Genomic DNA, 19,347 nt, shown 5'->3' with positions numbered 1-19,347 from the left:
CCCAGTCGTCCAATTCTTGGATATTTTTCATTAGTAGGAGATTAGGGAGGAGAAAATGGCCACACCAACATTTATTCAGTGCTTCCTTCTTATATAATAATAGTAATTACTATGATAAAAAATAACAGTATTTATTGGTCTCTTACTGTATACTAGGCACAGTACTAAACATGCTATCTATATTTAATTAATCCTCCAAATAACCTCATTAGGTACACACTTCAACTTTCATTTCACAGAGAAGGAAACAACTTACAAAGATTGAGTATCTTGTCCAAGTTAAGCGAGAGAGCCAGAATATAATTCCAGACCAATCTCAAAACTGTTTTACCCATCAGCATTGAATAATCCCCACAACCATCCCTTGGGGTGAATGTTATTAATTAATGACTTTGTGTAGAAGGGAAACTGAAAGTTAGCAAGGTTAAGGAACTTGCCCAAGGTCACATAGTTCATAAGTGGCAGAGCTAGATTTGGAACTCAAATCTGTTTGGCTTCAAAGCCTATATTTTTCCACTATACCATATTTTTTCCTGAGGAAATAATTTAGTAGAGGAAAAACAAGAAATATAGTCTCAGATATTTTTTGCAGTATTTCCTATAATAGCAATATAGTTGGAAATTTCAAATCTAAATGTCCAATAGAGCACAGTCCTTACGAAGGACAATTGTGAGGAGATAATGACTGTATCTCACCCGGAGTGATATTATAGTTCTATATTCCTGACTACCTTGGTTGTTGTTTAGCTACCTCAAGCTTATCGTATATAAAACTGTGGGGAAAATGCAAATGTGGCCTTGTTTTGTGAAAAAGCAGAACAAAAAATAGCGCCAATGCTATCATTGCACTTTCTTCAGGACATCTGTGCATGTGCTCAGCAGCTGGAAGAAAATGAGCAAAAACCTGTGCCTTTTGATGAATTTCTAGGGCTTGATGCAGCTTCTGGCACATGGTGAACATTCAGTAACTGTTTGTTTTTTAAAAAATATGTTTTTATTGATTTTAGAGAGAGAGGAAGGGACAGAAAGAGAAATATCTGACTGGTTGCCTCCCACATTCCCTGACCAGAGACACACACTCCGACCAGGGACACACACCCTAACCAGACAACTGAATCCACCTGGGCATATGCCCTGACCAGGAATTGAACTGGAAACCTCTCAGTGCATGGGGCGATGCTTAACCAACTGAGCCACACTGGCCTGGGCCATTCAGTAAATGTTTACGAAAAGCATGGGCTTGCCCTGACAGCTGGGAGAGCCTGTCTCCCGTCCTCAAGCCCAGCACTGCCAAGATGGAAAGTCAGGCCTGAGGGAGAGGAGGCCTGCAGGCCAGGCAGGGGTTCATGCTGGGCACAGGCCATCTTGGAGGCTCTGGGAAGGCAGATGAGGGGAGGGCATAGGATTTCATGGCTTGGAGGACAGGGGACACCAGGGACAACCAAGGAGCTTGCCTTGTAATAGGCCTCCAATAAACACTTAGAGGAATTAATGACTTGCACTGGCTGAAGTCAAAGGCTCCTGCAGTCCCTCTCCCCACTTCTGACTCTGTTTTGCCTTCCTGTATATTTCAAACATCCTCTGCCCAACCACACAAGATTTCTCCTTCCTTGGAACCCTGTCATGCACTATAATTTCTGTGTTACATTTATTCTCTTGTGTGAGTGTAAGATTCGTGCTATAGAAATATTTTCAGAGCCAGTTAAGGAGATAGAAATTGCCATTTAAAATCCAACCTGGCAGTTCCACTTCTTGTTGGATTGTGGACAGGATTTTTTCCTGGAGGTATTCACCTGGGCGTGACTTCTCAGGCCTTACACAGACTGTGGTTCTGGCCAGTGTGAAGAAAAATGGCTGAGAATTTGAATCCCTATTTATCAATTCTGAAAAGTGTCTTACTTTCTACAAGTCTTTGGAAAACACAACTACCTACCTATCACCCCCACTCCCACCCACCCACATCCCATAAATGTAACTGATATGGAAAGTACCAAGAGATTATATCAGCTCACAGAAGAGATATCAATATGTCAAAAATGTTTAAGTATAAGATGTTACAGAGCCTGACGTAGTCCCGTTGAAAAATGGCATGTCCAGATTTGGCCTATCCTTGCTCAATGGCAGGATTGCAGCCCAGGAGGGTTTCCCGAAACTTAGTTGTCTGTGAATGATTTCACTGGTGTCCTTGAGCTGTGGCGCAGTCCTCAGAGGGACTGCAGAACCAAAGCGGTGAAGTGGGTGGAAGCTGGTGGAAGCTGCCGCGTGCTAGAGGGATTGGAAGCCAGGTGCACAGGTTTCCTGTCTCTCCTAAGCTTCCCGCCTGCTCCCTCCTCTCCCAGCCTGTGAATCTGCCTCTGGCTGAGAGACAGACTTTCAGGAAACATCAGATGCCAGACCCTGTGAGGATACAGCAGAGAAAAAAAGAAATGGATTCTGCCGCGATGGCTTCGCACTGTGGTTGGTGGTAAATCCTGCAAGGTGAAGGTGTCCATGTCAATGTAGCTTCTCCTCCAGTAGCCCTGTGTGGCCTGGGGAGGGGGCCGTGAGAACTGCCTGGGAGTCAGTTCTGGAGGCTTGAGTGTACCTAATGTAACAAGGTCTGAGACGAACATGGATCTCTAAGGTGTCTGCACTTCCCAGTAATATCCAATTTAAGTCAATTCCTTTAAACCAAGGGGAGATCTTTCTCTCAGACACCTTCTCCTGCCTACTTACTCCTGTGGGTTGGTCTCCGTGGGCAATACACATGGAAACTACTAGATCACAGTTCCATATCCCAGGGTTGGAGAGAGTGTCCTTGTTAGGCTTTGTGACATTATAACTCTCTTAGCTTCTTTTCTATTTTCTTTTATCCTCATCGTAATCTGATAAAGCAGGTATTTTTACCTTTTTGTAAAGCTAATAACAACAGTAATAATAGCTAATACTTATTGACACTTGGCTCTGTTAAACTCTTCAAATGCATTATCTCATTTAATTCACAACAGCCTAATGAGTTAAGGGATTTTTTTTTTTTTTAAATCTCCATTCTACAGAGGAAGCTTAGAGAGGATAAGCAACTTGATTGAGATAATACTGCTAGGAAACTCTGGCCGGGTATCTCAGTTCGAGCATCGTCCCAATGCCAAGGTTGTGGGTTTAATCCCCGGCTAGGGCACATACAAGAATCAGCCAGTGAATGCATAAATAAGTGGAACAGCAACTCAATGTTTCTCTCTCACACTCTCTCTTCTCCCTCTACCCCCCCAATCAATTTTTAAAAAGCTGCCAGGAAGTATTGGATCTGTGAACTCCATGTGCACTTAATCCCTGTGCTGTACTGCCTCCCACAATGAAGTATGAAGAAGTTAAAGTGATCACCCCACAACTTGTAACAGAGCCAACCCTGACCTCTTCTCACTACAAAATTCTTGCTATTTCTACTGACCATGAGCTAATTTTTTTAAGTGCTGACTATTTCTTTTGACAATAAAGAAATGCAAGATGTTTGCCTTTTTAACTTTCACACATACTTTTGAAATAATTTGTTTTTAAAACATACTTGAGTGTTTTGCTGCCCTTTTCTTTATAGTGTTTTAGTAACATTAAGGTAGTCATGGCTAGGTTGGTTTCTGTACATTGATTGTGGTCAAGGGTTGTAAGGGATGGAGATTCTAGTCGTACTCAATTCCTAATTAAACGGATCTTAACTTCTGTAAGGGAATACAAAGGAAATGAAAGATCTGGAGAAACCACATGAAGGACAAAGAAGTTCAGGTGAAGGTTAGTCAGAAATATTTTTCCTCCTGTTAGCATACTTGGGCCTTGAAACTGAGAGACAGCTAGCTGAGAGCTTTGCTAAGGCGATTCGAGTCTGTTTTGCTGCAGTTAGTTATCTGCACAGACTGTGATATTTGAGAGCCGTAGGCTCACCTTCTTCTCCTTCTCAGGAATGTTTCCTTATTGGCATTGCCAGTGGCGCTATTTAAAGGCTGGATTTAAAATATCACCTTAGCATATCACAGGAGCCAGCTTCCTCATTCCACTGTGTTAGACTTTCTAATAATGAAAGAGGAAAGTGGGGTGCAAGGACCAAACTCCCCAAAGAAATGGGGTGTTTTACATTTATATCAAATTAGCCTTGGTCTCAACTTTAAAACAACGCATTGCATATCAGCTGAAGGGAGCCAGGGGTGGGGGTGGGGGTGGGGGTGGGGGGGTGGCGGGGGAGGCTGTTGGGAGGGATGGTCACCTGGCAAGCTCTGCTCTGCTCTCCAGGTCTGTTCTCAGGAGTCAGGGAGGCCAGCCTCCCTCGCAGACACTTGGGAAGAGACAGTTCCAGGCATGTCTCCCAGCTTCTGGTAGTTCCTCGGCGGTGGCAGCATAACTCCAGTCTTCACATAACTCTCCCTGCGTGAGTGTCTGTCTCTGTGTCCGAATTTTCCCTTTTTTGTAAGGACATCAGTCATATTGGATTAGAGCCCATCCTAAAAACCTCGTTTTAAGTTGATTACCTCTGTAAAGACCCGGTCTCCAAATAAGTTCATATTCTGAGGTACTGGGAGTTAGGATATATATATATATATATATATATATATATATATATATATATACACACACATTTTTGGAGGATACAATTTAACCCTTAAGAGCAAGGCTGGTTCAATATTTTAAAATAAATTACTGTAAACCATTCTATCAACTGTCTACAGAAAGCAGAAAAACACATGATCACAATAATTAATGCAAAAAAAGCGCTTGGCAGCCCTTGGCCAGTTTGGATCAGTGGAAAGAGCATTGGCCCACGGACTGAAGGGGCCCGTGTTCGATTGCAGTCAAGGGCAGGGCACATACCTCAGTTGCAGGCTCAATCCCTGGCCCTGGTTGGGGCATGTGCGGGAGGCAACCAATTGATGTGTTTCTCTCACATCAATGTTTCTCTCTCTCTGTCTCTCCCCCTCCCTTCCACTTTCTGTAAATATCAATGGAAAAATATACTCAGGTGAGGATTAACAACAACAACAAAAGCATTTGACAGAATTGAACATGCATTCATTATTTAAAAAATCTCAGCAAGGCCCTGGCCAGTGTGGCTCAGTGGTTGAGTGTCAACCTATGAACCAGGAGGTCAAGGTTCAATTCCCAGTCAGGGCACATGCCCAGGTTTCTGGCTAAATCCCCAGTGTGGGGCGTGCAGGAGGCAGCTGATCAATGATTCTCTCTCATTGTTGATGTTTCTATCTCTCTCTCCCTCTCCCTTCTTCTCTCAAATCAATAAAAAAAAAAATTAAAAAAAAAGAAGGAAAGACAATCCCCCAAGAAAATCTACCGAAAAGAATAAGTCCCAGAACTAGTAAGTGAATTTAGCAAAGTGGTAGAATACAAAATCAAAATACCAAAATCTACTGTGTTTCCATATATTAGCTATGAACAATTAGAAATCTGAATTTAAAATTTTTATGAAAAAACAAAGGAACTGAATAGGCAAAATAATTTTGAAAAAGAATAAAATTGGAAGAATTATGTGACTTGATTTTAAGACTTTCTATAAAGTCAATTTAGCATGGTATTTGTGAAGGGAAAGACATATAAATTAATGGAACAGAATTTAGTCCAGAAATAGACCCCCAAAATATCTCCAATTGATTTTTTTTACAAAGGTACACAGGCAATTCAATTAAGGGTAGTTTTTTAACAAGTGGTATTAGGATAAGGAGGCACAAGGCTAGAAACATTTTTATCACCCTAAAATAAAACCCATTAAACAGTGCCTCTCCATTCCCAGCTCCCTTCAGTTGCTGGTTACCACCAATCTGCTTTCTGTCTCTATGGATTTACCTATTCTGGATGTTTCATTTAAATGGATATGGAGCCTTTTTGTGTCTGCTTTCCTTAGCATAATGCTTTTGAGGTTTATCTACCTTGTAGCATGGATCCGTACTTCCTTTCTTTTTGTGACTGAGTAATATTCCATTGTGTGTAGATACCACAGTTTGCTTATCCACTCTTCTGTTGGTGAACATTTGGGTTGTTTTCACCTGTTTGCTGTTGTGAATAGTGATGCTATGAACATTCATCTATAAGGATTGTTTGGGCTTCTTTTGGGTACATACCCAGGAGTGGAATTACTATGACATTCGGTAATTCTGTGTTTAACTTTTTAGGAACATTAAACTATTTTCATCCACATTCACTTTATACAGTGTATATTTTTATTTATATAACATCTAACATAAAAATAACCTTTCCAAATTGACTCCTAGTCAGCATAATTTTGTGACTGCATACTATTCTCTTGCATGTATTTTATAATTTAATTAACCATTCCAGTATTTTAGCCATCTTGATTTTTTTTTATTGGTATGCTAAATAATCTGTGACAAACCTTTGTGCTTACATCCTTAATTCAGCTGAAATTGTCTCCTTAGGGTAAATTCCACAAAGTCAAATCGTTAGTTTATAATGTAAATATTTTCTAAGTTCTTGTTGCATATTACCAAATTGCTTTCTGAAATTGTTCTACCAAATGGCACCTTGACTGGCAATGTGGGAAGCCTCTATTTTGCCACACCCTTCTCAGCACTTGATGGTTTTATTATGTTTTTAAAGTCTAATTTTGTAGGTTAAAGAAAAAAGATTCTTATACTGGTTTAATTTCTAAAAATGTTTATAATGACCTTAAACTTTTTGATGTGTTTACTACTCATTTACACTTCATGATTTATGAATTGTCTATTCATAGCTTTGCCCATTTATGTTTGAAGATTTGTATTTGGGTTGCTTCTTGTCACGAATAACAGATCAAACCATGGCTTCTACAAACTGGGGATAAACTTTTCTGACATAAAAAGACATCTGGAAGTATGCAGTTGCAGGCTGGTGTAGTGTGTAGGATGTCAATCAGCATGGTGTATTGGCAATGCAAGATGTCTGCAACGCCTCCAAACAGCACATCCACGTTCAAGGCAAGAAGAAAGGGGACAGGATTGAGCCAACTGCCTCTGTCCCTTTTATTACTGAAGTAATAGCTTCTCCAGAGGCCATCCCACTAGATGTCCCCTCACATTTCACTGACCAGAACCAGGTCTTCAGGTCACCCTTCACTGCAAGGGAATTGAGCAAAAAAGGATTCAAATGCTAAGCTTAGACCAATCATGACCCATCCCCTGGGAATGAACACTTTGTTGCTCACAACAAAACTAGAAAGGAGGAGGCACCTGGAGGACATGGATTCTAGAAGGCAACCAACACTGATACAGAGTCTCAGTGTGGGTTTGTTTTTTTCTGCCCGGCCAGTGTGGCTCAATGGTTGAGCATCGACCCACAAACCAGAAGGTCACGTTTGATTCCCAGTCAGGGCACATGCTCGGGCTGTGGGCTCGATTCCCAGTAGGGGGAGTGCAGGAGGCAGCTAAACAATGATTCTCATCATTGATGTTTCCCTCTCTCCCCCCTCCCTTGCTCTCTCTGAAATCAATACAAGCATATTAAAGCCCTTTAGGAGTTCATTGTCTGTGTAGTAATCAGGGTCCCACCATGAACACAGAAACTACTCCCTATGTAAAACAGAATGTAGTGCAGGGAATTGGCAACATGGTGATAAAAAGAAGCAGAGAAACCAACTGGGACAGTGAGAAAACTAGAGATTGGTAGCAGCAAGAGGCCCGGAGGCAGTGCTGCGTGGTAACTGGCTCTCCCCGAGGAAAAAAGCCCTGATTTTAGCATGGGCCAATTTGATGCTAGCAACAGTTTAACAACCAGCTTGCCAAATTCCTAAATATTTACCAGCCTGCTCTTGTGAGTCAGTACAAGCCAGCTCTAGCACTCCACCCGCTGGAAAGGAAAAGGGAGCAGGTGGTGTTACCCACGCCCACAGGCCAGAATCCCCCAGGAGAAACTGGGACCCTGGCAGGCCCGCTTGGGGATTTGGAGAGACAATCACTAACTACCAAGAAGTCCTCCATGAGACAGGGGGAGGACAAACAGTCTGACTTTTCCCTTCTTCTCGCCCACAAATCTCCTGACCTGTGCCCGGCTGAAGCCGGCTGGAAGCAGCCGACCAGTAGTGAGAGCCTGGGAAATGCGGCTTGTAGGGCTGTCTCCCAGCTGCACAGAGCAGAGCCGGGGAGAGACCATTGCTGTCCTCCTCCTTTCTCTCCATCCCTGTTGTCTTTTCCTGTCGTCCTTTAGATTCTGCATTTTCTCACTGCCTTATATTGCTAAGGCTTTGCTTCCCTGTCAGAAAATTCTCAAAAGGGGAATTTTCCTTCCCCTTATCCTACACTGCGGATCATGCCCGTTCTGTGCCCTTCTGTGGGTTCTCTCTTGCTTCTTGCACCTTTTGGGAGTTGCTCTGTTCTGCTCTTCCCTTCTTTGTGCTACTGCTTCTGCCACCTGGATATTCCGCTATGCAGTCTCCGTCATGCTTGGGTGAGTCGGCGTTTTGTGTGGAGACGGGGAGTCTCACTCAGCGCACCAGTGGTAGAGAGGGCTTTGCAGAAAGGTTGCACGTGGACTGAAACTGGAATTTGACGGACTCAGGGAACCAAGATGGCTTTAGGGACCAGCTACCCACTCTGCTTGCATGCCACAGCCCGCACCATCCTTCCAGGATGCCTTCGATTCCCTCTCATGATGAGGCTGAATTCTTTAACTGGCCGATGTATTCCACATCAGCTGGTCCAGATTCCGAAGCCCATGGCTGTCCACGCCAGGTCACCTGATGCATCTCTAGCCAACCTGTGGATGGGCTGCCCTCCAGTCAGGCATCCAATCTGTAGCACTGCCCGGGGCAAAGCTTAGTGCTGGGTTTTCTCAGCAGGGGCTATCGCCCATCCAGTTCACCTAAGAGTGATGTCATGTTGGCATGGCAGGCACTGGGATTTACCTGTCCAGAAAGGGGGTGCACTTGCTTTCACTCTCCTCACTCTGCCTCTCCTCTCTCTCTGCCCACCTGGGCACTAAGATCCATTTGTTGTGTCTTCCTGCCTCTTGTGATGGCAGGTCTTGGCCCACAGACTCTAACACAGAGATTCTCAACCCTGGTTGAAATGACAACTGTCTGGGGAATTTAAGAAATTACCAACGCCAGGCCCATGGACACTCTGGCTTAATTGGTCTGTGATCAGGTTGGGCATAGGTGGGGTTTTTCTTTTTTGGGGGGGAGGGGGTTCGTTGTTAATCCTGACCTGAGGATATTTTCCCATTGCGTTTTAAAATTTATTTTTGTTTATTTGTTTTTGTTGTGTTGTTGTTGTTAATCCTCACCCCAAGATAGTTTTCCATTGATTTTTAGAGAGTAGAAAGGAGGGAGGGAGGGAGGGAGGGAGGAGGAGAGAGAGAGAGAGAGAGAGAGAGAGAGAGAGAGAGAGAGAGAGAGAGTCATCAATGTGAGAGAGAAGCACATTGATTGGTTGTGCCCCGACTAGGACCGGGGATCGAGCCTACAACTGAGGTACATGTCCTTGACTGGAATTGAACCAGGACTTTTCAGTCTCAGGCTGATCCACTGAGCCAAACCAGCTAGGGCTTCATTGCTTTTAGATAGAACAGAAGAGGGGGAGAGAGAGAGAGAGAGAGAGAGAGAGGGAGAGAGAGAGAGAATTGACATGAGATAGACACATTCATTGGTTGCCTCCCGCACGCACCCCCATCAGGGCAGGGAATGAACCTGCAACCCAGTATGAACCCTAGACCAGGAATCAAACCCATGACCCTTCGGTACCTGGGCTGATGCTCTAACCACTGCTCAGGGTCAGGGCAGGCATGGGTATTTTTTATAAGCTCCCCGGATGACTCTAAAGTGCAGCAAGGATCCCATCTTGGCTGCCTGGGCACTGGGCACTGACTTCACCTGTCACATCTTTCCTACACTCCTCACCTTTCCGTGAGTGGCACTGTTGATTTCTCAGGAAACTCTCTTGTTTGGGAAGGGAAAGCCTGGAGTCCTAGCAAAGAACAGTCAAGAGGGTCATAACTGACATCAGTGTAGTAAACCTTGTTTCTAGAACTTTCCCACTTTATAATTGCTTGATAGTGAAAGGAGTTTAGAAACAGGAAAGGCAGTTTTAGAGAAGGGGAGTCCACGGAAGAGGAATGCATACGTAATGGGAAGAGATGGCTCCAGACTAGAATGTTTATCTTACAAGAGGAGGGGGGAGCACTGAGTGGGTTCTGAAGCTTTAAAACTTAGAAACTGATACCATGTAAGGAACAAGGGGAAAGTGACCAATTGGGAAAACACAGGGGACATAAATTAAGGAAGGGACCAATTAGAAAGTGTCATGTTCAGACAAAGAGGCTAACAGCATTCATAAACCCTTAGACAAAGAGACTTGAGGGACTAGGTTTTTCCCATCTGCGGAGCCCTTCCCAAGGGGAGTTTGTATATGCTTACAATAAACTTCCACACTTTGCTTAAAATCTTTTCGTCCACGAATTTTATTCTTCAAACTTCGTAGGACAAGAAACCACAAGGAGAGTCCGAGAGCTTGCGAGTCCACGTATCAATAGGATCAAAAGGTCCTTCTGTCCCTGGAAGAATTGCTTTTTACTTTTCATTGTTTTTATTTTGTTTTACTGCCCACTAAGTGTGGCTTACACAGAAACACAAGTACTGTAATAGCCATGAGCTGGTTAGATCCTGGTCTGTGAACTCACTTCCTCGAACCCGACTCTAGTCATGGGTTCTTCACACTGGTGGTTCAATGGGGAGAAACGGGAAATGGCTCAAGAGGGGCAACATAGAAGCCCAGAGAGTTCTGAAAGGCTAAAGCAGCCTGGTTTCCATCCAAATTGGCCAAAAGAAAGAGGCATTAGGTCTCTCTCTCTCTCTGATGTTTCTGTGATTCTTCAGGAATTCTTGACTAGTGACTTTTAAAATATTAGTATATGTAATTCTTAAATACTAGAGGCCTGGTACATGAATTCATGCGTGGGGAGTGGGAGGTAGAGGGGGAGGGTCCCTCAGCCCGGCCTGCGCCCTCTCACAGTCTGGGGCTCTAGTAGTCCGGGACCCCTCGCTCCTTACGGCCCGCCTGCAGTGGAGGCGAGAGAGGCCTGTGCTCGCCAGCCATGAAACTTCTTCCTTCTGGCTGAGTGACACTCCCACTGTGGGAGCGCACTGACCACCAGGGGGCAGCTCCTACATTGAGCGTCTGCCCCCTGGTGGTCAGTCCACATCATAGCGACTGGTCGTTCCGCCGGTCATTCCACCGTTCGGTCGATTGGCATATTAGGGTTTTATTATAAAGGATATGCCTTCCACATTCACTTGACTCCCTCCCATACCTTTTAAGGTAGAAAGAGCAGATACCATTATCCTCATTTTTTCTGGATGAGATATTATCCATATTTTTCTCTTTTCCCAAAGAGTCTCAAGACCATAGTAATACCCAGGTGTGGACGTGGGACAAAACATAGGACTCCAACTGTCCCCTGTGGCGCTTGTGCAGCATGTCCTGTGGCTCTACAGGTGAAGCAATCCAGACACGGGCAATGGACATGTGTGGAAATGTGTAGGTTCAAAGGGGAGTTAATACCTCCGCTTTCAGGGAGTTAAATAACAGGAAGGGAACATGTGTGTATGATCTCAGTAATAGCGGTGTGAGGTCAGACTGAGGCCCTCCATGATTTCCATCAGCTACTGTCACACCAAGTGAGCTCATGATCTAAGTGAGACCCAAGTGCTGTCCATTTAGCAAAGGTTCGCACAGGACCGCCTTCACTGCCGGCAAGGGGCTTGCAGCACTCAGCCCCTCAGTGAACATCCTGGAGGTGCTGCAGGGATACAGGCCGGAGGGAGGAGGGATACAGGCTGGGGTACAGGATGGTGGGTCTGAGGAGCTCTGACGACAGGATCCTCAGAGGCCCCCAGATGGGCTGAGGACAATTTTATAGGTTTTAATTAAATCCCCTAAACAGCCAACATTTTTATTTAACTTGTGTCAGAGCCCAGATGGCAAAACGAGTTTTTTTCTTGTGTTTTGTTTTTCATTTTTAGGCTTTTAAACTGCAGGACTTTTTACAGCCTATTTTAAAAATTGCCGTCATGCACTCCGTGTGTGCTTCTGGAACGTTCCTTCCCTCCGGATGCTGGTGAGGTCCATGAACATGGACTATGCATGTTAGAGGGCAGGTCTAGGTTGCCGGCTGAATTACTACATTTGCACTTGAGCTTGCACTCCCCTCAGAATCACCAAAGGCCAAGTGAAAACTCTGCTGGCTCCTCAGAACAGAAAAAGCCCTGGGCTCAGCTGGGCGGGGCATTTCTGACAGGGGCCTTCCCCCTGGGGAGGATGCCGGGGGGCACCTAGCCACCCCTCTGCCCTCTCTGCTCTATAGTTGTGGGTTATGCTCTAGCACTGGCTCCATGGACCACTGGAAAGGCCAATAAATTAGGTCATGTCTGTCCACTGCCATCCAGGCAAAACTCTTAAAAAGGCTTATGAGTAACATATTCCCTCCAGGGTAGCTATCTACACCTTCAAAGCCACACTGGCCCCACCCTCACCTAGTTCTGCCTAGCACTCACACACCCAGTTTTACTGAGCTCTGGCTCCAGTTTCTTCCCCAGCTTTTTTTCACATCCCCATGTGTCAACTTATAACACCTTGTTCTGGCCTCTTAAGAGGAGGGATATCACAGGAGCAAAGTGGTACATGTCTTTTTTTTAAAAAAAAAAAAATCTATTTAAAAATATATCTTTATTGATTTCCAAGAGGGAGGGAGATAGAAACATCAATAATGAGAATCATCGATTGGCTGCCTCTTGGGTCATAGGTCAACCTTCAACCACTGAGCCACGCTGGCCAGGCAATAAGTGTCATTTTTTTAATTATAAACAGCTTACATGTGCCTAAAAACCAACTAACAAATGGTGTAAATGCCACAATTTCCAAACAGTGCTCCAAAACAATGATTTAGTTTTATCATAAAGTGATTAAAATGCTTTTCTGTTTTCAGCTCATCTCCGAGGGCTACAGGCACAGGCTCCTAAAGATGGGAGCTTCTGCACCTCTAGCGGCTGGGTCTCTTGAGGAGGGAAGCCAGGTCCCCACACTCCTTTGGCTTGGATCTGCCTTCCTTCCTGGGAGGCAGATAGTCATCAGTCAACTGGCTGCCAGATACTATTATTGGAAAAATGCATAGATGGTCTTTCCCTGTTGCTAGTGTGAATGGGGTTCTTGGGGTGCTACTGGAATAAGCATTTCCAGAGGCCCCCACGGGAGATGAGATGTGGTAAAAAGCTTTATTTTCATAGAATACCATCCCTTTAGTGAAGCCCCATTTCCCTTAATCCAGTCCTGGAAGAAGCGCAGTTGAGGACCCAGTAGAGCTAGAACAGCGGTTCTCAACCTGTGGGTTGCGACTCCTTTGGGGGTCGAATGACCCTTTCACAGGGTTTGCCTAAGACCATCGGAAAACACATATATAATTACATATTGTTTTTGTGATTAATCACTATGCTTTAATTATGTTCAGTTTGTAACAATGAAAATACATCCTGGCCGAAACCGGTTTGGCTCAGTGGATAGAGCGTCGGCCTGCGGACTGAAAGGTCCCAGGTTCGATTCCAGTCAAGGGCATGTACCTGGGCTGTGGGCATATCCCCAGTAGGAGATGTGCAGGAAGCAGCTAATCGATGTTTCTCTCTCATCGATGTTTCTAACTATCTCTCTCCCTTCCTCTCTGTAAAAAATCAATTAAAATATATTAAAAAAAAAAGAAAATACATCCTGCATATCAGATATTTACATTACGATTCATAACAGTAGCAAAATTACAGTTATGAAGTAGCAACGAAAATAATTTTATGGTTGGGGGTCACCACAACATGAGGAGCTGTATTAAAGGGTAGTGGTATTAGAAGGTTGAGAATCACTGCATTAGGCTATTGTGTGGAGGGTCCACACGGCCCCTGGCCATGTGGGCAAATGCAGAACATGAGAGCTTCACAGGCCAGGAGTCAAGGCACTATGCCAGGAGGCAAGAGAGAAAACTCCCTTGTTTAGGAGCTTAAGTGTCTCAAATCTTCCCGTGCTTGCAGTGGCCACACCTACTCTGGCCAATGACTTGTTCCCAGGGGTGATTGACAGATAGTTACCTTCCCTATTTCACCCAGACTTTACTGAGCATGCGTCTACTCTGCCCTTGTCCAGTCCTTCCCCAGAGGATCTGCAGGGAACAGACCAGTGCCTCCCTGGCGAGTGTTAACTGCAGCTTCCTGGCAAAACTGTCCACATGACATGCCTACATTGTTTGGCCTTTCCTTTGCTCCTTTCCAGTAATTAATGAACTAGGTTAATTACATTGACATCAATATGACAAGCTCCTCCATTTGCAGCATGAAGGCAATTAATTGTCTTTCGACCCTGTCACTGCCTCAGGACCCTCCGCACACACAGTGCCTCCCGGCATCAGGGGTCAGAGGTCTGGGTACCTCTGTGTCTACTTTAGAGTCAGAGCCCCACAGAATAGATTTTTTTTCATATTATGATTCAACAATATTTCTGTTAGGCATCAAACACTTCTTTAGCAGATACACTGAGATCCTACTATGAACCTAGGGTTAGGGGCAGAAATAGAATATTGGGGACTAGCTACAATTATAAGAAATATTAATCATGCTCTGTTAACTGTGATTGATCTGATTTGAGAAAGCACATTCTAACCTCGCCCTGGGACATGGGAGCTAACATTGGAATGCAGTACCTCCTCCTTTCTCAAGACCTGCCTACATTATGAAAAGATTAATAACCTTGTGGCTGAAACTATCTGGTTCAGGAGGCACCCACCCTCTGCAAACCGCCCCCCACCATCCCTGGCCCCAGCCCGAATTGCCTGTAACCATTATCCCGGGCCTACTTTCCCATGCCTGTAATTCTTACTCTCCCACATAATCTTTGCTTCCTACCCAATATAAGCAGCTGGCTTATGGGGAGGGGCAGAGCAGATTTTTGTGGATGACCTGCTGCTCTCCCATACTGCCGGCAGTATTGGAATAAACGCTCACATATGATTCAACCTTGTTCCTGCTTAATTGGCTCAAGTAGTGCCAGGCAGCACAGACCCATTGGTTATCCAATTACACACTATTATCAGAGATACAAAAATGCTCTCTACAATCTCTCAACATCGTGAGGGAGATAGATTTAAAAACAGTATCTTCACTAAAATGCAGCAGGTGATAAAATAGTTGCCCGCAGGGATACCGAGGCCATGTGACCTTATGTGAGGTGTTAGGGAAGACTTGCTGGTCATGGTGCCTGAACTGAGTGTTGAAGGAGGTGTGGGGCAAACAAAGATAGGAATGGAGCGAACAGCGTGAGATAAGGCACAAGGTGTGAAAGGTGAAGGGGAGCTGGAGGCACTGTCAGCAGTGCGTATCAGTAGAATGAGAGGCCATGACTGACCAGGGAGAGCCTGGTACAAGCTAGAGGCTAAGCAGAGTCGCCAAAATGCTTAGAGCAACAGTGACAATGTGAAATGGCTGTGGGTAAAGGGTTAAGTCTGGGTTCGAAGAAAGATGTGTTTAGGAACCTTGACTAGAGATGAAGAGAATGGGAGCGACTCAGGAAATACGTGGAAAGTTGAATTAGCAGGACTTAGTGGCTGACTGGCTGGGGGAGGAGGGAGAAAGGGGCGTGCAGACGAACTCAGGTTCAGCTTTGACGTCTTTGGCATTTGCGCTACTGTTTACCCGGGAACTGGTGGATTCAAGTGGACTCTACACTTTGCGAGTCCAGAGTGAGGTAATATTTCTGAATACTAAAGGCACCAATTCCTATGAACATTTAAAGATGTGTAGATACATTACCTCTCAATGAACGTTATTTCTTGGCAATAGAGGTCGTTTCGGGCCTGCGAGCAGGATTGGGGGTGAAGTGAGGAGTGCGCACATATCCAAGCAGAACCCTGGCAAGGGAGCTTAGCCGTGTTCCCAGCTCCAGATGGCCTGGGGGAGGACTTCTGGGGAGAAGCTGAAAGCAGCAGAGGGACTGATTGGCCCACAGGGACACCACCCGCACACGCTGAGGGGGACAGCCTGGCAGGCAGCAGGTGCCCGGCCAGCCAGATGCAACTGCACCTGGTCTCATTTCCTCCCGGTCAGCTTTGGAATTCTGTCAGGAGCTTTATTTCTCTCCTATTCTAAGCAAAAATAATTAAGACCAACTGATCCCTGAAATACCCTCCCCCACTCCCTTCAAAAAAAGCCCCAAGATATTTCAAGTGGCTATTTACCTCTGTAAAGTAGCAGCGAGCCGGCTTTTCAGCAGCACCCTCCTCTTCGGTCCGGGATCTGTAGAAATGTGTTTCCCCTTCAGCCAGTGATGGATTCTCTGTCTTCGGTGTGCGCTGCCCACCATCTTGGGGTGCTGGGGACCTTGGTTTGAAAGCTTGTCCAGAGTCACCGAGGAGAGAAGCGAAGCCATCATTCTACCGTTGGCTGCCCAGCACCTACCAGGTAAGCTGTTGTACACCAAGATGAAGCCCTTGGCAGGTCCTCTGGACCTGGTATTCCAGAATCGGCTTGAATGTATTGAATGCACATCTCTGGGTTCAAAGCAGCAAGGCTGAGAATGTTATCTCCAGCAGGTGATAAATGAAAAAGATACCCCTTTCCAAGTTTATCATGACGGGAATTTACTTAAATAAATCCCAGCATCTTTGGGGGATTAAGATTAGTGATATTTTCATTTTTATTAAAATAAGAGATACTTGACAAATATTTTGAGGACCTACTCTTTGGATGGGCTATGTAACCTACTATGATAAATACAAAGTGTAAAACTCAAGGAATGGATAATCTATTTGGGTGGACAGGACGCAGAAAATTAAATAATGTTATAAGGCTGCACATGGCTAAGTGCCCTGGTGAGTGGCATAGATAGACAGTAGGTTCTTGGAGTGAAAAAAAAGGTGGATAGGAACTGAAGTTATTAGGAAAGCCTTCAGAAAGAGGCTAGCCTCAAAGGGTAACTGGGTGTAGGTAAGTGGAAGGTGAGTAAAGGGAGAATGACTTGCAGTTATGACTTGTTAACACTTCCATTGAGCCTATTCTACATACCACACTTACTGAACTTTAATTAGTAGCTAGAATATGTAAATCTTCCATTCAGAAAGGCTATTTATGTCAATGTTGGTAACTAAAGTCCTTTAAAAAAAAGGTTTGTTTGTCTGTTGTGGGTAAATGCTGCCTTGCTAGAGCATTCCATCCCACCTGAATTCCTCCCCTCCCTGCCCAGGGAACTGTTCACCTTCAGTGGCTTCTACTAATCGTCCACTGATTTTTAACAACCTTGCACAAGAGAATGAGATTTAGGCTAACTGGCTTTTCTTTTTTTATTCTGTAAATTATAAGCAGCAGCATAGCATGAAATAATTTCTGATAAAATAGAAGTTAACTATGTGTTTAAGGGTTATGTGGTAACTTTCTCCACACCTCAGGTTTTTAGTTGAATGGGCTGAATCAGGGAGCAATCTCCCAGTCTGTTAGTGTTTGTGTGAGTGACAGGCATGAAGCCACAAAAAGAAATCTTTAGCTTCCCCACTCCAAGCCCTGTTCTTAACATGAGAGTGTAGGAAACCTCCAGAAGATTTTCATGATCTTAGCATTGACCTTCTCCTCAATACTATCTGTGTGTATCTATCAAGAAATTGAGAGAATTTCAGAGTTTAGGGATTCTTAGTTAATAGCCCAGGGACACAGGATGGCAATGAAAATATTAATAGATAATGGTTGACCTCCATGAATAAATTTTGACAGTTTCTGCTGATTACAAGGCCAGCAAATAAAAACTTCTTACGACAACTTAAGCAAAACAAAAACAAACTGTGGGGAGGAAAATAATTTTCCTTCTACCCTTCTAGGTTCTTCTGGTTGGTCTAATAATCAAATTGACATGAGATAGATTAACAGGGGAAAATAACCAAATTATTAACATATGTACATACCTAAGAATATGGAGCCAGAGGACAGTTTGGGAAAATTGAGGCTTATTTGCCACGGAGCTAAGAAGGGGGGAGGTTGTGGTTTGGGACATCAAAGGGCAGGAAGGCAGTTCCTATGGAGATGTAAAGCACATGTTTGGTAAACAAATGTTTTCTGGGTTTTCTCCCACCTAGTTGGTATTAAGCCATAGTTATATATCATGATAGCTCCCTTCCTGGAAAAGGTCCTCTATCTAAATTATTTCAGGTAGTTTAGGGAAAGGTCAGATGGTTTTCCTGAGTCTTTCATGTCTTAAAAATAACCAGCTTAAAACAGTCATTATCCCATAAAAGGCATTTTCGGGGGTTGCAAACTCTGCTTCCCTCAAAACAAAAAACAATTTTCATTTTCCATTTCCTTTGCTCAGATTACTCTCTGCTTATCATGGCCTTCACACACACACACACACACACACACACACACACACACACACCCACCACCACCACACCACCTCACCCCCGCACCCCTACACCCCTCACACCCTCCCCCCCACCACCGCACCACCTCACCCCCGCACCTCTACACCCCTCACACCCTCCCCCCCACCACACCACCTCACCCCCTCACCCCCGCACCCCTACACCCCTCACACCCTCCCCCACCACCACCACACCACCTCACCCCCGCACCCCTACACCCCTCACACCCTCCCCCACCACCACCACACCACCTCACCCCCGCACCCCTACACCCTTCACACCCTCCCCCACCACCACCACACCACCTCACCCCCGCACCCCTACACCCCTCACACCCTCCCCCACCACACACTCCACATCTACTTTCCGAATCATTGAATCATGCACTGGAGAATGTGCATCACTGGTGAAGAACAGTGGTGGATTCAGACTTTGGCCCCTTAATGGGGCTTAGACTCAGTAAGTCTACTTCCTCTGTTACAGAGCCCAAGGTCGTGTGCCCAACGCTTCGAAAGGCCAAAACTCAAAATGTCAGTTTGAGTAAGGAAAGGTGTATTGATTGAGAAGGAGCCAGCCAAGAGGGTGGGAGACCTAATGGTGTCTCAAACCCATCCTGCTCACTAGACTTTATTAATGGTTTTCTCAGGGCTTAGGGGAAACAGGTGTGCAGAATTGCTGCTGGGGCAAGTTTTAACTGGAGAACCTTGGAACTTGGCCATTTATAGTAAAGGGGCGTTAGCACCGATCTTCCTGTACAAGAGACCCTTGGCTTCTGAAATGGTTCCTGTGTTCAAGTTCAGGTTCTGTCCCAGTTCTTTGGTTCCCGGTTGGGGGATAGGAGACCGATTCAGGTGCAGCTGGGCATGCTTTGACTGCATTACTTGCGGTTTTGGTTTGCTGTCTCTGAAAAGTAACCCAGGTATCTTGTTAAACAGCATGGGACCATTTTGAGCTGGT

The 19,347-nt window shown here is 44.9% G+C and overlaps 1 protein-coding gene across 2 annotated transcripts in view; it reads left to right on the top strand.

Annotated features, from left to right (window-relative positions):
* The window catches only part of EXPH5 (exophilin 5), a 73,920-nt gene that overhangs the window by 3,787 nt on the left and 50,786 nt on the right, over positions 1 to 19,347 (top strand). The window contains exon 1 of one of the 2 annotated variants that reach the window (XM_036324516.1): positions 16,277 to 16,444. The exons of the other annotated variant lie outside the window; for it this stretch is intronic. The gene's annotated coding sequence lies outside the window, so the exon portion shown is untranslated. Of the gene's footprint in view, positions 1 to 16,276; positions 16,445 to 19,347 lie in introns of those variants that run through there. 2 annotated transcript variants of the gene reach the window in all.

This window comes from Myotis myotis, unplaced genomic scaffold (genome assembly GCF_014108235.1).
Source record: "Myotis myotis isolate mMyoMyo1 unplaced genomic scaffold, mMyoMyo1.p scaffold_m19_p_10, whole genome shotgun sequence".
NCBI lineage: Eukaryota > Metazoa > Chordata > Mammalia > Chiroptera > Vespertilionidae > Myotis > Myotis myotis.
This window is presented reverse-complemented; position numbering and strand designations above follow the sequence as displayed.